Source organism: Mesocricetus auratus, unplaced genomic scaffold (genome assembly GCF_017639785.1).
Source record: "Mesocricetus auratus isolate SY011 unplaced genomic scaffold, BCM_Maur_2.0 Super-Scaffold_15014, whole genome shotgun sequence".
Classification (NCBI taxonomy): domain Eukaryota; kingdom Metazoa; phylum Chordata; class Mammalia; order Rodentia; family Cricetidae; genus Mesocricetus; species Mesocricetus auratus.
This window is the reverse complement of record NW_024429186.1, coordinates 3,063,631-3,081,734: the sequence shown is the minus strand read 5'-3', so window position 1 is coordinate 3,081,734 and position 18,104 is coordinate 3,063,631. Positions and strand designations below refer to the sequence as shown.

The 18,104-nt window shown below is 47.3% G+C and overlaps 1 protein-coding gene, 1 non-coding gene and 1 pseudogene across 2 annotated transcripts in view; 2 read left to right on the top strand and 1 right to left on the bottom strand.

The window, feature by feature from the left end:
• Positions 1-6,861, top strand: part of Ncapg2 (non-SMC condensin II complex subunit G2) — a 58,248-nt gene extending 51,387 nt beyond the window's left edge. The window contains exon 29 of the mRNA XM_040742320.1: positions 6,726-6,861. The gene's annotated coding sequence lies outside the window, so the exon portion shown is untranslated. The remainder of the gene's footprint in view (positions 1-6,725) is intronic.
• Positions 6,792-7,380, top strand: LOC101843437 (annotated as a pseudogene).
• Positions 7,381-15,657: 8,277 nt separating this feature from the next.
• Positions 15,658-15,760, bottom strand: LOC121139548. Its single transcript, XR_005876464.1, has one exon. It is a non-coding gene; the product is annotated as a U6 spliceosomal RNA (small nuclear RNA).
• Positions 15,761-18,104: the final 2,344 nt, after the last annotated feature.

Here is an 18,104-nt window from a genome sequence, read left to right as displayed (position 1 = left end):
CTCTTAACCTCTGAGCCATCTCTCCAGCCCCTCTATTATTTTTAATTAAAGTTTTTTTTCACACTAAGTATATTGATTGTTTTCCCTCTCTGTCAACTCCTTCCAGATCCCCCCACATCCCTACCCACCCAACTTTATGCTCCCCCTTTTGCACAGTCTTTTCTCTCAATAAAGCAAAAATCCCTAAGAAGCACCTTCTCACACAAAAATCAAACAAAAGACCAACAATGCGAAAAATGTCAAAATAAAGCAAAATGAAACAAAAACATCATAAAAATACAATTGAATTCATTTTTTTGCCAACTACTTGTGGGCATTGGGCCTGCCTAGGAGTGTGGTTGACACACCCAATGACACTCCATTGGAGACAACAGATTGTCCCTTTGCCAGCAGGTACTAATGGTGGATAGCTTCTTGGTTGGGGGTGGTACCCTGTATCTACTTCCCTCTCTCAGTGCCGGAACCCCATCTGGCTTGAAACTGTTGAGGTCTTATTTGTTCTCCGTGTGTGTGTGTGTGTGTGTGTGTGTGTGTGTTTGTGTGTGTCCTATATATGTCTGGAGAATAGTTTTCCATGGAGTCACCCCCCACCCCTGGCTCATACAGTGTTTCTGCCTTCTCTTTAGCATAGATCCCTGAGCCTTGAGGGGAAGGGTTTGGTGAAGATATCCTACGTAGGACTAAGTGCTCCCAAGTCTCTCACTGTGCACACTATCCAGTTGTGCGTCTCTGTTAAATTCCAATGACCAAAAGAAGCTTCTCTGGTGAGGACAGAGAGCACTGAGCCACGACTATAGCAGTGTGTCTTTAGGAGTAGCTTTTTGCTGTATTCTGGTAGCAGAATAATAGTAGGTTTTCTCCTTGGCCCATGACCTATATCGTCTCAGGTTCTTGGCCACTTTTAGCAGTGTCAGGTATGGACTCCATTTTATGGAGTGGGCCTTAAATTCAGCCAAAAAGCTATTCCCACAGCATCTGTGCCCCTATTGCACCAGTCCACCTTGTAGGCAGGTCACTGTTGTAGGCCACCAGGTTTGTAGCTGTGTGATAGTGATGACTGATTATCTCTCTCCTGCGGCAGTGTGCGCAGTACCTTCCAGAACCACGAAGGCTAGTCAGTCGGGGTGAACCTTCTAGCTGGTCACCAGCTCAACTTCTCTGTGTTCAGTGGTGTGCTGTCTTCCTCAATAGGGCCTTTCTATAAGATTGTGAAGAGCAGTCCACTTCCTTGGCAATGGCCTCTGATTTTTGAGAGTCATGGGACCTCTTTAGCCAAGTATGTAACAAGCTGTAACCATTCCCTGGCACTGGAGGTTTTAATTGATAACGTAAGATTTCTAGTTGGGTCATTGTCTCCCTATTATATGGTTAACTCCATTTAACTTCCTTTTGTATATGTACTTAGGAAACTTTTGCGGTAGTAGATTTACATATGATTTTTCCAAACGTCTGTAGTGTTGGCTTTCCCTCTGTATTCCCTCCTTTACTATTCTCTCCTATCCCCCTTCCTATATAATCCACCTAGGCTAGTTTCCCTCTTTATCTCTCCATAGCACTGTATTCAATTTTCCTTCCTAGGGAGATGTCTCACCACAGCCATTTTCAATAAAGCAACACACAATCTTAGAGTGGGGAAAAAGGTCTTTACTGATTATATACCTGATGGAATGGAATTCTAGAGAATATAAAGAACTAAGAAAACTGAACAAGTAAATAACCGAGTTAAAAATGGCATGCAGAACTAAGCAGAGAGTTTTCAAAAGTTGAAACAAATAGTTGAGAGTTAAAGAAATGTTCAACATTCTTTTTTTTTTTTTTTTTGGTTTTTTCGAGACAGGGTTTCTCTGTGGCTTTGGAGGCTGTCCTGGAACTCACTTTGTAGACCAGGCTGGCCTCGAACTCACAGAGATCCACCTGCCTCTGCCTCCCGAGTGCTGGGATTAAAGGCGTGTGCCACCAACGCCCGGCAATGTTCAACATTCTTACCCACCAGAAATGTAAACTCAAACTGCTTTGAGATTTCATCTTAAACTTGTCAGAATGGCCACGATCAAAAAAAAAAAAAAAAAAAAAACACAAGTGACAGCTCATGCTAGATGTAGATAGAGTAAGGGGAACACTCATCTATTGCTTGTGGCAGTGCAAACTTGTACAGCCACTATGGGAATTGGTGTGGCAGTTCCTCAGGGAACTAGAAATAGATCTCACAAGATCCACCTATACCACTCTTGAGGTACACCCAAAGGATTCTACATCCTACTGCAGATACACTTGCTCATCCATGTTCACTGCTGCTCCATTCATAAGTCCCAGAAATCAGAAACAGTCTACATATCCATCAGCTAACTGATGATCAAATTTCTACTTACACAATGGAATATCATTCACCTGTTAAGAAAAATGAAATTTGTAAGGAAGTGGATGGAGCTATTAAAAAAAAAATCATCCCAAGCGAGGTAACCCAGAACCAGAAAGACAAGCGTTGTGTGTTTTTGTTATATGTGGACATTAGCTTTTCATCTTTCAATACATGTGCTACAGTCAACTTTTTAAATGGCTCAGCAGTTAAGAGCATTTCTTCCAGAGGTCTGAGTTTGCTTCCCTGAACCCCCATTGGGTATCTCTTAGCCACTTGTAACTCTAGTTCCAGGAGATACTGGAACTGCACACATGTGGTATACAGACACATACATAAGAAAAAAACCACAAGTATATATGTATAAAAAATTAAACTTCAATTTTAATATTGCACATCTGAAACAACCGGTGTTCTGTCTTAAAAGACAAAGTTTTTTCCCCCCCTAGGAGCAAGGCTAGTGGAGACCTGGGCACATGCTTCCCAGTGCGCTCAACAGCTAGAATCCAGTCATCCACGTAGGCCCAGGCATTTGTGCCACCTGCCCCTCAGCTAGCGGATGGTGAGGGATGTAGAGTCCAGGACACCATGTCCCCAAGACTGCTTTCACACTGATTGCAAAGTTTTGTATTCCTCTCATTCACTTCACATCCTCCACATAACATCACCACATGTATGTTGGGGTGTGCATGCTTCATGGATATGGGTGATGATCCCTGTGACTTTGGTTTACACTTCCCAGTGCTTCCTGCTGACTGGGTGGTTGCTCCAAGCCTTTGGTGTATTCTGCATCCTGTTGGGTGTGGAGCAGTGACTCACTTGGCCTTGGTTTATACTTCTCAATGCTTGTTGTTGGGCATGGAGTAGCAACTCACTTGTCTTTGGTTTACACTGCCCAATGCATGCTGCTGGATATGGGCTGGCTACTCTGTAGATTGATTTGGCTTACTCTGCCTGATACACCCTTCTGGGTGTGGGTGGTAACCCCCAGTGCCTTGGCTTTTTACACTGCCTGATGTTTGCCGTCGTACACCTCACCGTTCTCGGATCTTTGCTGGGGAAATGGCTGTTCTGACCCCTGATCAATGGCACTTTATGTCTTGCTAAGTTGCCTGGCATCCTCACAGACTGGGCTGGGTCTATCTCACCATTGCTCATGTTTCTTGAGTATCTTTTCTCTGGAAATTTCTGAAATTGCTAGGCTCTGACTTCTTTCCATTCTGGAACCTAATCTTGCTGCTCCCTGCTCCCAGCTCCCACCTCCCAGAAATGCATGACTCTAGTCTCTGTCTTGTCTCAGTGACTCCACGTGAGTATCTGCTCATCTTTATTAAGTTGAAAGAACAGGCACAGAAAGATTGATACTGAACCTGTCTACACAGACAAATAGACAGGTAAGCAGATGGCAATTCAAATAGGCTTCATTAACAGTGAGGGCTGAGCCAAGCCCCTGAGATAGTCCAGTGTTCCCTGTCAGTCCCTGGTGTACACATTAGGTAGTCACATGATGGGTTGGTGGGGTTGTTGCCATCCATCTCAGTGACAAGTGTTCTCTTTGTGTGGTCTAGGTGAGGATGTTACACCCTTTCCTTTATGTGTTCAATTAATTCTCAGGCCTAGTTTTCCTAGTACTCCAGTGTGCTCATATGCTCAAACCAATTAGCTTGTTAAGTGGTGTCTGTGGTAGTTTGAATGGGAATTGCCCGAATAGGCTCATATGTTTGAATACTTGATTCTGAGTTAGGGGAACTGTCTGGAGGGGGCGTTCCACTGGGGGCAGGCGTCGAGGTTTCAAAAGCCCAAGCCATTCCCAGTGATCCATCTCTGCCTCCTAGTTGTAGATCGAGATGTGACCTCCCAGCTGTTTCTAACATGACTTTGCCGTGACATCTCGGATTCTAACCCTCTGCAACTGTAAGCCCAATTAAACAGTTTCCTGTTTCCTTGGTCATGTTATTTTGTCAAAGCAATTGAAAATTAAAACAGGCGAGGTAAATTATCAGTATGCCTCTTACAGGTGGTATGACGCCAGACAGAAGGTGTCTACGCGCACATCCTGCGTCTGCATCCACTCTCAAGTGGAAGTCAAATGCTGCTTGTAAAATGGAACCATGAAGGGCAGGGTATTGTGGGTAAACACCGTTACTCACAACATGGAATAACTTGGAGCAAGGCACACAGCCTGATCTCATTAGTGTCCTTCCAACTCTGTCAGAGGTCTGAGCTTTCATGTTTGCTTGTTTGGCCCAGCCGGCTGCACACTACGACTTGTCCTGCAGTGATGTGACCATCCCACCCCAGCCACCGAAGAGATCATGAAAAACAACTCCAGGTCCACTGTAGTTCTCGCCTTAGAACACGCCCCAGCCTTGTTTATATTCATTTATTTTTTTATTATTTTGCTTCTGGTGCGTAGGCTTTTTTTTTTAACCACCAGTTTGTGAGCATTGTTTAAATTCCATCTCTTTCTATAATTTTGTTTACATGGTGTCTAAATCAGATTTTCAAAACCAGTATATAAACTAGGAGGTTAGGGCAGCCTATGGAACCTCTAACAGTGGAGCCAGGGTTTATTCCTAGGTCACAAATGGACTTAGGGAGCCCATTCCCTATGGAGGGTTACTATTGCAGCCCAGATATAGAAAGGAGGGCCTGGGCCCTCCCCCAAATGATGTGATGGACTTTGATGATCCCCTGTGGAGGGTCTCACTATCCCTGGGGAGTGGGTGGTAGGTGGGAAGCATGGAAGGATGGGAGAGCAAGGGAATGGGGATGGATATGTAAATAAGAGTGTTTCAAAAAATTAAATAAAAAAGAATATACTGTAAGCATGTCACTTATTCTATTAAAAATAAGCAAGTCTAGATTGCTCTAGTGGCCTTAGATAATGGAGCACACCAGACACACTCCTCCTTGCTGCTTTACTTCAGCTTCCTGTATCTGGGACGTGCTCCGTAGCAGAGTGGAGTCCATACGTGTGTACCCGTGTAGCCACCTCCTGTGCCGTGGAGACTGTTTGTCAAGTGCCCTAGCTGGAGGACTGTAGTGGGCAATGTCCTTCACGTTCCTCTCTGCTTTTCTGGTCTATAGTTTGGTGAATTTCTGAAAGAGTTTGCCAGAGAGGAAGACAGACTCCTTTCTTCCTCTGTCTCGGTTTCTTTCCCCTCCCTCCTGACTCCCTTCCTCCCCATTCTTCCTTCCCTTCTTCCTGGGCAGGTCTCTCACTGTGTAGTTCAGGCTGGCTTTGAACTTACAATCCTGCCTCATCCTCTTGAGTGCTGGGATTCCAGGTAGGCAGTCTGGCAAATGGATCCCTGGTGGTGTTTGGTTAGCTTGATTCCCCTCTCCCACCGAACCCTGTCATGACGCCAGTCCCTTCCAGCCATCAGCAACACGTGAAAATGTCTTTCCCCTCAACGTTGCAGACCTTATGGTGTATTATCAACGTTTTGGAGATGAGTGGGGCAATTGGTGCATTTCCTGAATGTTCTCTATGTCCTTTGTCAACTTCACTGCTGATTTCTGAGTGTCCTGGACTGGGAAAGAGCCAGGTGCTTCTCCATTCTTCTCTGCCAGTTTCCAGTGTGGCTTTCCGTGGGATGTGGAGATGTACCATTATATGTCCCGATTTCCATCCCTTAAAATAGCTGCTTTCTTCAGTCAGATTTATGCCTTTAAAAAACATGGCTTCTCAACAACCTATGGGGCCTCAGATAGTAGATCAGTATTTATGCTTGACACACAAATGGACTTTGGGAGGCCACTCCATTTGGAGGGAGGCTCTCTCAGCCTGGACACATGGGGGAGGGCCTAGGTCTATATAACAGACTTTGAAAGTGCCCCATGGAAGCCCTTACCCTCCCTGGGGATCAGAGGGGGATAGAGTGACATGTTGGTGTTGGGGGTATTGGGAGGGAGTGGGAGAAGGGCAGGGAGAGGGAGCTGGGAGTAACGTGTAAAAAGTTAAATAAAAAAATTATTATAAAAACAAAAAGCACCAAACAAACAATCATGGCTTCACCCTTGTTTGCCTGGGCTTTGAGCAGCTGAGTTAAGTCCCTCATACCACCCTGTGCTTTAGTCATTATTTGTGAGGAGCAGTCAGGGAGAGGGAGAAGCAGCTCTGTGTGACGGGCACACAGTTTTCCCCTGCGGACATCAGTCAGGTTCAGTCGCTCTGCCCCTAGTCACTACCCGTCAGTTCCAGAGTTCAAGTCTGGGAGCCTAGTGGGACTCCCTACTGATGGCTGTCTCACTTGGGAGTCAGATGAGAAAGCCTCGTTGATGCTTAGTTGGATAGCTTCATGCTGCGAGAAGCCACATTTCATGGCACCCCACAGACGATGTCTGCATCCCCTTTCATTCCTAGGAATGGTTCTCCACCATCCTGCTTCCTGTATGCTGGCAGGAACCGTCCACGAGTCTCACGGAAGCGATGGCGTGTCCCAGGAGTCACAGTCAAATGGAGGAAATCCATTTCACCAAGAGGGCGCCGAAAGCGAAAAAGGAAGCCCCTGGCCCTCCCAAAGCCGAAGCCAAAGCGAAGGCCTTGAAAACCAAGAAGACGATGCCGAGAGGCGTCCACAGCCACAAAAAGAAGATCCGCACCTCACCCACCTTCCAGCAGCCCAAGACCCTGCACCTCCAGAGGCAGCCCAAATACTGTGGAAAGAGCCCCCAAGCCTGACCACTATGCCGTCATCAAATCCCCCCTGACCACTGAGTCAGCCATGAAGAAGATAGATAGAAGACAACAACACACTTGTGCTCATTGTGGATGTCAAGGCCAAGAATCACGAGATCACACAGGCTGTGAAGAAACTCTATGACATTGAGGTGGCCAAAGTCAACACCCTCATTAGGCCCCATGGAGAGCAGAAGGCTAATGTGGGGTTGGCTCCTGATGATGCTCTGGATGTTGCCAACAAAATTGGGATCATTTAAACTGAGTCCAGCTGGCTAATTCCAAATAGACACTCTTTCCCCATTAAAAAAAAGGTGACATGAGTGGAGCTTCTACTCCTCCCTCCCCCCCCGGGTTTTCACCTTGAGTTGCAAGGCTTGCAGGGAGAGGTTACTATAATCGTAAATAAAGAGGAATTCAACCTGAGCTCACGGACTTGACGCTGCCTGTCAGGATAGCGTAGAGGCGTTCTCCTGCCTCTTGTCTGGTGTCACACGTGTGCATCAGCTTCTGGGATCCTGTGACACATCCCACAGGAGGTGTTTTCCTAGGGGTGACTTTTCTGTACGGAAGGCAGTTTTCGCAACGGGTTTAACTGACTCACTCCACGAGGGTTCCACCTGATGAGGACAGGTGAAATGGGGAGTATACTTTGTGTCCTGGGGGATGATTTCGAAAGGGAAAAAAATCTCGGGTTCTGATTTTAAGTGACCTATGTCCGGAGAGTACCATAGTCGGATTGGGAAACCTGAGTTGTGGCTACAATTGGGTGACTAACTCTGGGGGTCATGACATTCTTGGCACTAGAGAATATCTGAAAGCACAGTAATGGAAACTTAAACGGGAACCCCACACTGAGTCCAGGTGTTTCTGCCGTGGTTCTGAACATTCAGTACGTACACTTTCCATGGTGCATGCCATCCATCATGCCACAAACACAAGCCAACAAACGCTACTTGAAATACCTCGGCACAGATTCAAGACTTGTACGTTACAAACTGCACTATTTTTTATGATACATACCAAGGTGTTTTTTTAATGTTTTTAGAGAAATATAATGGGTTAATTTAGGAAAACATAATATTTTCCTACCATTAGTCCTCAGTGTATATTAGCATATTGAATTGTAGTGTGTTAGAATGAAGATACATCAAAAAGGTATTCATTATATTAGCCTGCATGGTATGTTCTGAGTAATCTAATAAGGGCTGTCTTCACACTGGAAACCCGGTAAGCATTCAACCCTGGATGTCCCAGCATTCCCAGCATGTCCATGGAGGATTTCACACTGGAAGGCTAAAGAATCTAGGTTCTGGCATCTGTGAAGTATGGTGGCAGTCAGACAGATGGACTCACAAGCAGGGCAGTCAACAGCACAAAGTGGACTTATTCATGTCTGGGCTACAGCTAGAAGAAGGTGCCACTCACATTAGGGTGGGTCTCCCTTGTGGGAAACTGTCTTTTCCGGGGCTGTGCAGTCAGAGCCAGCCCACTCGCCCACGATTCTTACCTGAGAGGATGAGTCTGGATAGAGAAAATGCTAGCTTAAAGATGTTAAAAGAAAGACAGAGACACAGGAATAAAGTCAGGAGGGTAGATTCAGTCAATACTGAACACACCGAATTATTTTCCACCATTCTTAAATACCTTAACCAAAAGGGGGAACAGACTTTTCTTCCTCTCCAAGGATTCAGTAACCACACCTTACATTTAATTCTCATTATCTGGCCTTGAGGGATTAGGAGTAACCACACCTTATACCAAGTCTGCTGTTATTTAGATAAGACACCCAAGGCCAAGATCAAACATCCTACTGTAGCCACGCCTTTGACCGTCAGGTTTTACGACTTAGTATAAGGACAGTTTTGAACTCTCTGAGCTTTAGTCAGGATGGAGTGGAGCCATCTTTATGGGCCCCCGACAGCTCCTGCACTAACTTACCTAATCAAGAAAATCCCCCACAGCTTTGCATCGAGGTAAAACCTAATCTTGTTAATTCCTGTGGTGGGAAGTGCGGGGGGTCAGTGGGGACTGTGCACCAAGCTCGGAGGAGGAGGGTGGGTGGATGACTTCCTGTGCTGTAGGCTTGAGGACCCAGTATTCACACGTGGTCACGTCTTATCTCTACACTCAGGCACGTGGGTGGCGCTTGCTGTCTACCTCCAGTTAGTTTCTCAAGACACGGCTGGACCGTGGCGGCTGTCTCGAATGTTGCTGGGACCCATACATGCAAAGGAGCTGCAGGAATGCCTTTTCAGGCAGGAACTGGAGTTGGTTTTCCCTGAAAATATGCTGAGTGTTGCTTGATTAAAATACATACGTAGGGCTTGAGAGATGGCTCAGTGGTTAAGAGCACTGACTGCTCTTCCAGAGGTCCTGAGTTCAATTCCCAGCAGCCATACGGTGGTTCACATCCATCTGTAATGAGAAGTGGTGCCCTCTTCTGGCCTGCAGGGATACATGCAGATGGAACACTATATACACAATAAATAAATAAATCTGCGGCACCCGTGCCACAAGCAAGTCCAAGGTATCAGGAAAAGAAAGACAAGAAGTCCAGCTGTTTGTACGAAGAAGTGTCTTACTTTGCAAGTGCTAAGAGGTCTCTCTCTTGTAGGAGGGAGCAGTCTTATATATAGTCTTACAACACAGTAGAAAAACCCCAGGTGGAAGAGAGTGTGTTTTCCTCCTGCTAGATGTTGATGTCAGTGGGGCAATGCGGGGGCAGTAAGCCAGGACTAGAAAACAGGATGTACCTGTGACTATCAGCTGACAAACAACTCAGAGACCCTGTGGGCTAGGCCCCAACATAAATCTTTAATACATACATGTATTATATGTAGAGAGAGAACAATGCTGTCTTGAACTGATATTCTTCAGGGGAGAAGAAGCCTCATCTCAGCTCCCAAGTCCAGGCAAGACTGCTTGCTGCCATCTTTCTGAAAACCAGCCATTGCTTGCATCTCAGAGCAAACAGAGTACGTGCACATGCGCATGCACATGTTTGTGTGTGGTGGGGTGTGTAGACGGAGTTTCTGTCCAGCCTGGTCCCGCCACTCTTCAGTCCCAGATAAACACACAGAGGCTTATATTAATTGTAAACTGTTTGGCCAATGGCTCAGGCTTCTTACTGGCTAGCTCTCTCTTAATTATTAACCCATTTCTATTAAACTACTTGTTGCCCCGAGGCTGTGGCTTTCCCGTAATGCTCCGGCGTGTTACTCCTTTGGCGGCAGCTACGTGGCGTCTCTAGGGCAGCTTCTCTCTGCCCTCCTCCTCCCAGAATTCTCCTAGTCTGGCAGCCCCCGCCTAGACGTCCTGCCCGGCTTCTGGCCAATCAGCACTTATTCATCAACCAATAAGAGAAGCATGTATTCACAGCATACAGAAGGGCATCCCCCATCAGGGGTGGGGCATACTGGTGTGTAGTGTGAACAGGGCCATGAAAGAGGGCGTAGCCAGGTTGAGGGGGCAGCAGGGTGGACATGCTGGTGGCAGCAGGTGGGGGGGTTGTCTGCAGTGAGTTGGAGGCGTCTGTGGATTAACTAGCAAGGAGAGAACAGGAGTGGGACAGTGTGGAGACTCCAAACAAGGCACCAACCTGTGTTTTGGAAGCTTTTACAGACCTGAGAATGGCTGTAAGAGCCACGTGTCAGGAGCGCGATAAACGGGGAAGATGCAAGTCTAGAGTAACATGACCTTGCTTATATGAAGTCTAAACCACACAGAAACTGACAATACCGAATGTGCCTCCCAGAAGTTCATGGGTTAGAAACACCCCCAAATTCTTAACAGTGGTGGTATTTGGAAGTGGGGCCTATGGGAGGTAGGCAATATTAAGGTGAGATTTTTGAGGCCTGGGGCGTTGTAATGATAAAGTTACAAAAAGAAGGAAAGATTTGGCTCATGCGCTGGCACTAGGGGGCAGTGCGACCTGAAACCGTCACATGGGAAGATGCCTCCACAGCCGTGAGCCCCGTGAACCCCAGTGGCTAGCCACCCAGACTGCAGAGAGGAAAAAAGGGCGGAGGACGTACTGTGTGTGCACGTGGTAATTCTGTGTCAGCAAACACACTTCTGCACACTTGTCACGGAAGGAAGATGGGAGGGTGTGTGGATCTCTCCCTAGGTAAACACGGAAATCTGTATTTTATAATGAGAGTAGACCTCTAGGAGTTTATTTTCTAAATGTTTTGTGTTCAATATTTAAACAAAATCTAGACTCAGGTGCGAAGAACAGTCTGGATATAATTTGATTTATTTATTTTTGTGTGTGTGGTTGTGTGGTTTTAATTTTTTGGGACAAGGATCTCATTCTGTATCCCAAGTTGGCCTTGAACTCATGGTACTGCTGTCTCAGGTTCTCAGTTGTTGGGAATACAGATATGAGCTACCATACTAGTTTGCAAGACTGTTTTTAAGGACACATTTGTCTCCCCCCACCAAGGGTTTTGAATACCATGTACAATGTCCCGTCTAGAAGTTTGGGAGATGGCTGGACGAACCCCCCAGCCTGCTGCTTAGGAGGTCCCATGGCACAAGCAAGATATTCTGCTTTGTGACATGTCTCCACTGAGTGGTCAGGCCCAAGCCACCTGCAGGAGGAGCTCTTAGAAGTTTAGCTCTGTGCTTTGCAGGACCTTGAAACTATAGGACCAGCTGGTGGTAAGTGAGCATCAGGTTGACATAGGGATCTGGTGATGTTCAGGATGGAGTCGTAGCTAACAAGCCCCACCCACAGTCACACACAATGGGGACCTGCTTTGGTAAATCCATAAAAGAAAGTCAAGAACAGACAGTCAGAGGGGCTTAGAAGTGGTTCCTAAAGGTACTACAGTCTTTCCCCACAGATGCCTGCAGCATAGAGGTGACCAAGAGGTCCTCTCCAAGTAGAGAATGTGCATGCATCATCCATAAGCCATCCCCGCAATACAGACCAAGGATCTGGATGTCCCCTGTGTCCCATCTGTGGAAGGGTTGGCTCCCTAGGGGAACCGCTGGGAGGAATAACACCTAATGGAGGGTGTGGGGGTAGGGACATGCCCTTGAAGGTGGCTGTGGGATCTAGCTCCTTCCTCCTGTTTTTACTCCCAGGCTTGGGAAGGGCTGAGTGGTTTGCTCTGCCATAAAACACACCATGATGTGCTGCCTCGCCCCGAGCCCAAATCAGCCTAGCCACCCCACCACGGCCCTCCAAATCTGGGACCCTCTCCTTGTAGGGTGATTATCTCAGGTGTTCATCATAGTGACAGAAAGCAACACAGAGAAGATGTGACTTCCCCCTGAAATCCTCAAGCTCCACCTCCCACCTGTCCGCGATCAGACCGGTGACCTGGTTTTCGTCACTGTAGACCAGTTCACGTTTTCTAAACTTCCACTGAACGGGCGACGTGGCACACCCTCCTGGGGACATCGCCACCATCACGCGAGCACGTCAGCGGCTGACAACCTCTTTTCAGGACGTGCCCCGAGCCGCTGTCTGTCGTCTGGCGGAGACCTGTACCCGGTGCCATGTCCGTAAGTGGTGGAGTGTGCGGACTAGACAGACAAGACTGACTAGATGGTCACGCCGCATTTCTGGGATTCTCGGGCACCTGGGCATATCTATCACTGGGCTCCAGTCCTCCCTGGCCTTATTTTCGACATTCTTGACTTCAAAGGTTTGATCGATGGTGCTGACAGTCAGTCACACTTGTCACCTTATTTCCTTGCTTCTCTCCCCTTCGTCTTCATCGTCAATATTAGGTTAACCCACGTGGATCTCCTTCAGTAGATCGGAATCGGCACACAGTAGAAGTTGTGCAGGGATCTGTCTAATACGTGTGATGCTGACAGAGACTGCCAGCTATCTTTGGCATTATGAAAGCTAAGCTTGATTGTCAACGAGGCGGGACCTAGGATTGCCTCAGAGACATGTCTCCGGGCATGCCTATGAGAAATTTCCTGGACTGGGGTGATGGAGGGAGGAAGGCTCACTCCACATGTGGACTGTATCAAGAGGAGAAGGTGAGCCGAACACTCAGTATTTACTGTTCTCTGCTTTCTGGCTGTAGACACAACGTACCTGGCTCTATCATGCTCCTGTTGCCGCATCGTTCCCACTATCGTGGGTGTAGTTGGACCTTCCTTTGGGCTGTCAGTTCACAAATAGCAGCACAGAGACTTTTTATGAATCCATGAAAGCCCGGCCTTAGCTTAGGGTTGTCCCACTAGCCCATGTAACTTAAATTGATCTGTTTATACTAATCTGTGTTCTTCTCCGTGGTGTTACCTCACCTCTGTACTGCCTATCCTGCCTTCCTCAAGTCTGACTGGCGACTCCGCCTTTCTTCTTCCCAGACTCTCTGCTCGGACGTCCCGCCTATACCTCCTGCCTAGCTATTGGATGTCCCGCCTATACCTCCTGCCTAGCTATTGGCCGTTCGGCTCTTTATTACACCAGTCACAGCAATACGTCGACGAACCGTGTGTACATAGCCCACAACACTTGGATGACCCCTTGAACTGTCAGCCCAAATAAACCTTTCCTTACACTGCTTAGGCCAAGTGTTTCATCAAAGCAGTAAGAAAACCAATATGGGCATGGCTACATGTGTATCTTAAGAGCCCCACCGTTTCCAACCTCCCTTTACTGAGACTACAGCAGCCATCTGAAACAGCGGGGTCCATGGGATTTGAGGAAATGCAGTGTGTAAGAATACTCTCTCCATGCACCTTGGGGTGGTACCTTCTCCCCCTTTGCCTGTTCCCTTCTGCATACAGGAGTGACAAGTTGGGAATGCCAGCTGCCAGCACAGATGGGCAGACAGTGCTCTTGGTCCTGGCTACACAGAGCAGCAACAAGCCTCAGGACACCAGTGCTAGCTTTCTGTTGCCCAAGAAAACAAATCCACAGTTTGTTTAAAACTGCTTGATTCTTTTTTTGGGGGGGCTGGTGGAGGGTGTTGTACAAACTCCAAATCAGGGATGTTGAATTATCCTTGTACTCCTAGGAAAAAGGGCCTTTACTCCACAGTGCTTTTATGTGAGACAGCTCTCGTTTCCAAACGTGGAGGGAAAAGCAGAGATCGTTGCAAACAGCCTCACTAAGCTTCCTTTTCGTCGTCGTTTTTGTCACCACCATAATATTTTTATGGCAAACCTCAGGCTTTGCCCAATTTGCCTCACAAATTCTCTGAATGCATCACTCGTCGTTAAACTGTCTTCAGTAAAATGAGACAATTACCACACTTGAAGATTTTTCCCCCAAGCATGGTGTTACAAACTTGTAATCTCAGTACTTGGTGGGCTGGGGTAGGAGGATCCCTAACCAGCCTGGGCTTACCTCAAAAATCTTTCCTCCAGTGACAAACTACGCTTCATCCACGGAATGCACATAAAGACGGAAGTAGCTAAACAACCCCAAAACTTGTCCTTTGACCTCCACACGTGCACTATGGTACACGTGCCCCACATACACGTCATATTACAACACCGTTGACAACAAGACCCTTAAAGTCAATCAGTTAAGGTTCCAAAACATGTGAAGCAAAGCTGCTTAAACCACTTTTCATACCAGGCTTAATTATGTCGATATTACTAAACTTGTTGGATGATGTACTTCACTGCCATCTAATTCTGTTTATCCAAGTCTTTCTGTCTGAAGATGCATTTTCACAGCGGTTTGCTAAAATCTGGTTTCTAACTAATTAACTCATATGTTCCTTAACACTTTCAATATGTAACAAGTTCCTTTCTCTCTCCCACGTGGATCTTTGGAAGAGGCCGGGTGGCTTGAGGCATTCTGTACATTCGCCATGCGTTTTAATTCACCCTTGTCTATCTCCGTCTCCCCTGCGGATGAGTAGAGGCTAGTTAAGGCTAGAGTTCCGTTTTCCTCAGGAACACTGAGCACTCCCTGCTGTGTTGTGGACATTGCAGGTGCTGTGACTTTATCTGTGAGGGAGCGACAGTCCTAATGATTATTACCTGCATTGTTTTTAATGATGGTTTTATTAATTCTCTGAGGATTTTATACCATGTGTTCTGATCAGACGCACCCTCCCAACTCCTCCCAGATCCTCTCCCACCTCCCTGCCCACCCAACTTCATGTTCATCTCCTCTTTTCCCTTTCCTCTCCTCCTTTTCAAAGGTCCAGTTTGTGTGGGCGGGACTATTCCTGGGTGTGAGGCCTGCCCTGGAGTGTGGTTGATGTACTAGCTACAGAAAACTAATTTATCTTCTTGGAGCAGCGATCAGATGCCAAGAGCCCTTCAGCTGGGGTGGACTTTATGCCCACTCCTCCTCCTGGCTGGGATTTGTCTGTCTGGACTTGGGCAAGTCTTGCGTGTGCTGCCACAGTTGCTGTGAGGTCATATGTACATCCGCCCTGTTGCTTTTAGAAAACCCTGTTTTCTTGAAGTGCCTCTGGCTCTCGTGGTCTTTCTGCCCCCTCCTTTGCATAGATTTCTCCTCATCCTTGGTGGGAATGGGTATGACGTAAGCATCCCATTCAGGACTAGGCACTCCAAAGCCTCGTGCTCAGCTGCATATTGACCAGTTGGTGGGTCTTTGTGCCAATTGCCATCTACTGCAAAAAGAAGTTTTGTTGATGAGGGTTGGGCAATATGCTGTCTTAAAAATAAGGAACCTTGAAAGGATTTGCATGTCATCCTTGCTCAGGGCCCATGCTAATCTTCCCTACATCGGTCCAATTTTAGTACACGGGCTGCCAAAGCATCTACATTATTTTTATACTATGAGATAAGAAATGGCAAATTTTAAAATCTATCATTCTTTTGTGTTGATCATATGCACTTTCACTATAAAGAAAAAATCCTTCAAAAAATCATGCAGTGACCTAAATATCTGATGCAACAAGGTCAAGATGAATACTTGGATTCCCCTGCTAATCAGCTTTTAAAAGGTTGGCTTGGTGCCAGAATCCTTTAGTTGTCAGGGATGTTTTTTAGTATCATTAAGAATAAACGTGTATTTCTGTCTTTTCTTTTTTAAACACAAGGTGTCTCTTGTATCCCTGGGTGGCCCCAAACTTACTCTACGGGCTAGGCTTCCTCTGCCTCCCTTGCTGGGATTAAAGGTGTGCACCACCACTGCCCACCATGTCTTTGTATTCGTGGTACATTTTATTACATTGTGGTCATTATCTTTGACTTGCAGGAGCTTCTTCGAGTTATTTTGTTTGTTTAGAGACAGAGTCTCACTTCTGATCCTCCTGCCTCTGACAGCCAGCTTTAAGATTACAAGTGTAACCCGAGTAAGCCACAGTTCCCTCCTGCGGTCCCTCACAGGCCCCCATCTCCTGACAATGTTTCCCAGCCTGGATTCTGTGCAATGGCCACTGAGATGCCCTTCAGTAGGGAAAAACCAAACCTATCAATACCCTTGTTTAATCTTACTAGTGGTAGAAGTTACAGCCTTTCAGAGGCCTCTCATCTCTTAAACTGGAGCTGCTACTACCAATCTCGTACGGGCAGAGGGCACATGGAAGGTGCTGAGATGCAGCCACAGATGTCCACTAATAATGTCTGTGTGAGTGTGTGTGTGTGTGTGTGTGTGTTCGCGCGTGCCTGGGTGCTGCAGTTAGTGGAGAGGTTAATGCTTTAAAGTATGAACAGCATAGAGGATACTCAGACTGGGGGGTTTCTATTTCATCCTCAGAGTCACTTGGTCCTCTGATGTCCCTCAGCGGAGACCTACAGTCCAAATGGCTGACGGTGAACATCCTCTGAAACACAGTTTAGGACGTGGGCTCAGATCCCAGTAGCCCAGGCTCTGTTTCATTGTCAGAAGCGCAAATCTTTCCAAGGAGCTAAGTGGTTTTAATTAAGACTTTCTGGGTCCTTTATATCCCTGAGACTGAAAGGTGAGTTATAAACGAGGCCTTCCCAAATCGCTAATGGAAACGGAGAGCCTCCCCGTAGGATCGCCAGTGAATTACACACAGCAACACCTGGGCACACTGAGATTGCAGGCTGATAGTTCTCAACCTGCCCAGAACAAAACGGGCCAGCACAAAACAAAACATAGCCAGAGCCTGGAGGAGAGCATGATCCCAGGCGGGCCAGACTCTTGGCTCATTGGGCAGGGGATGCAGGACGAGGCATCCTGACTGGGCATGTTCTGGGCATCCCCGGGTATTAGTTCTTTATCATTTCATCAGGCCGGCGGCAGTGAAGAGCTTCCTACCGTTTGTCGGGAGAGCGCAGTGAGTCAGATTGGTGGGCTTTCTTTCCGGTCTTCTCTTCCTTGAGCCTTCTCTTGTGGTGGAAGACTCGAGCGTGTGAGCCCCCGGTGACACCAAGTGTTTCAGCCCCTGGAGGGCCAGGCAGTTATTATCCTGTCCGAGCTGGCAGCCCCTCGCTCTGATGAAGGCTGCACGCTGTCTGAGGAGCTGGCTTTAGGAGGGTTTTTGGTCTCTTTATTGTTTCCCAGGTCTTGAACCGCCGGGCTCAAGTGATCCTTCGTGTCTCAGGCTTTCAGGTTCCTGGACGGATTCTGTCATTTCCCGGAGAAAAGGACCAGGAAATGGGGCTGAGGGCTCAGGTCTGAAGGCCACATGTGTTAGTCAGTATTCAGGCATCTGCACTGGCCTGTCCTTGGGGTCCTGATGGATACACCCTCAGCTGCGGTCACTAGGAGCATCACCTGTGCACATTCACTGCGTTCCCTTTCGAAAGAGCCCATCTCCCATCTCCGCCCTCCCCCTCCCTCCCTTCCTTCCTCTCTCCGCTTCTCCCCACGCCCCAGTCTCTCTTTTCTCTTTTGCTGCTTCTGTCCCCACAGGCCAGTCTCTGGTCTTCCCCCCTCCCCGCCCTCCCTTTCCCATTCCCTTTCCCCTAATAAGTAGACTACGCCATGTGAGCTCGGTTGCACTGCGCCTTTCTCGCACCCGATTTTTAAATTACAGCATGCACCCCAGCTCAGCTCGGATGCGCAAAACCGTGAACTTAATACAAGATTATCTTAGGAAATTTCTCAATTGGCGCTTCAGAGGTTCCGGATGTTTCTTGTTATGGATCACAGGCAGCTTGTTGTTCCCTAGCAAAGATGTCGTGACGGCA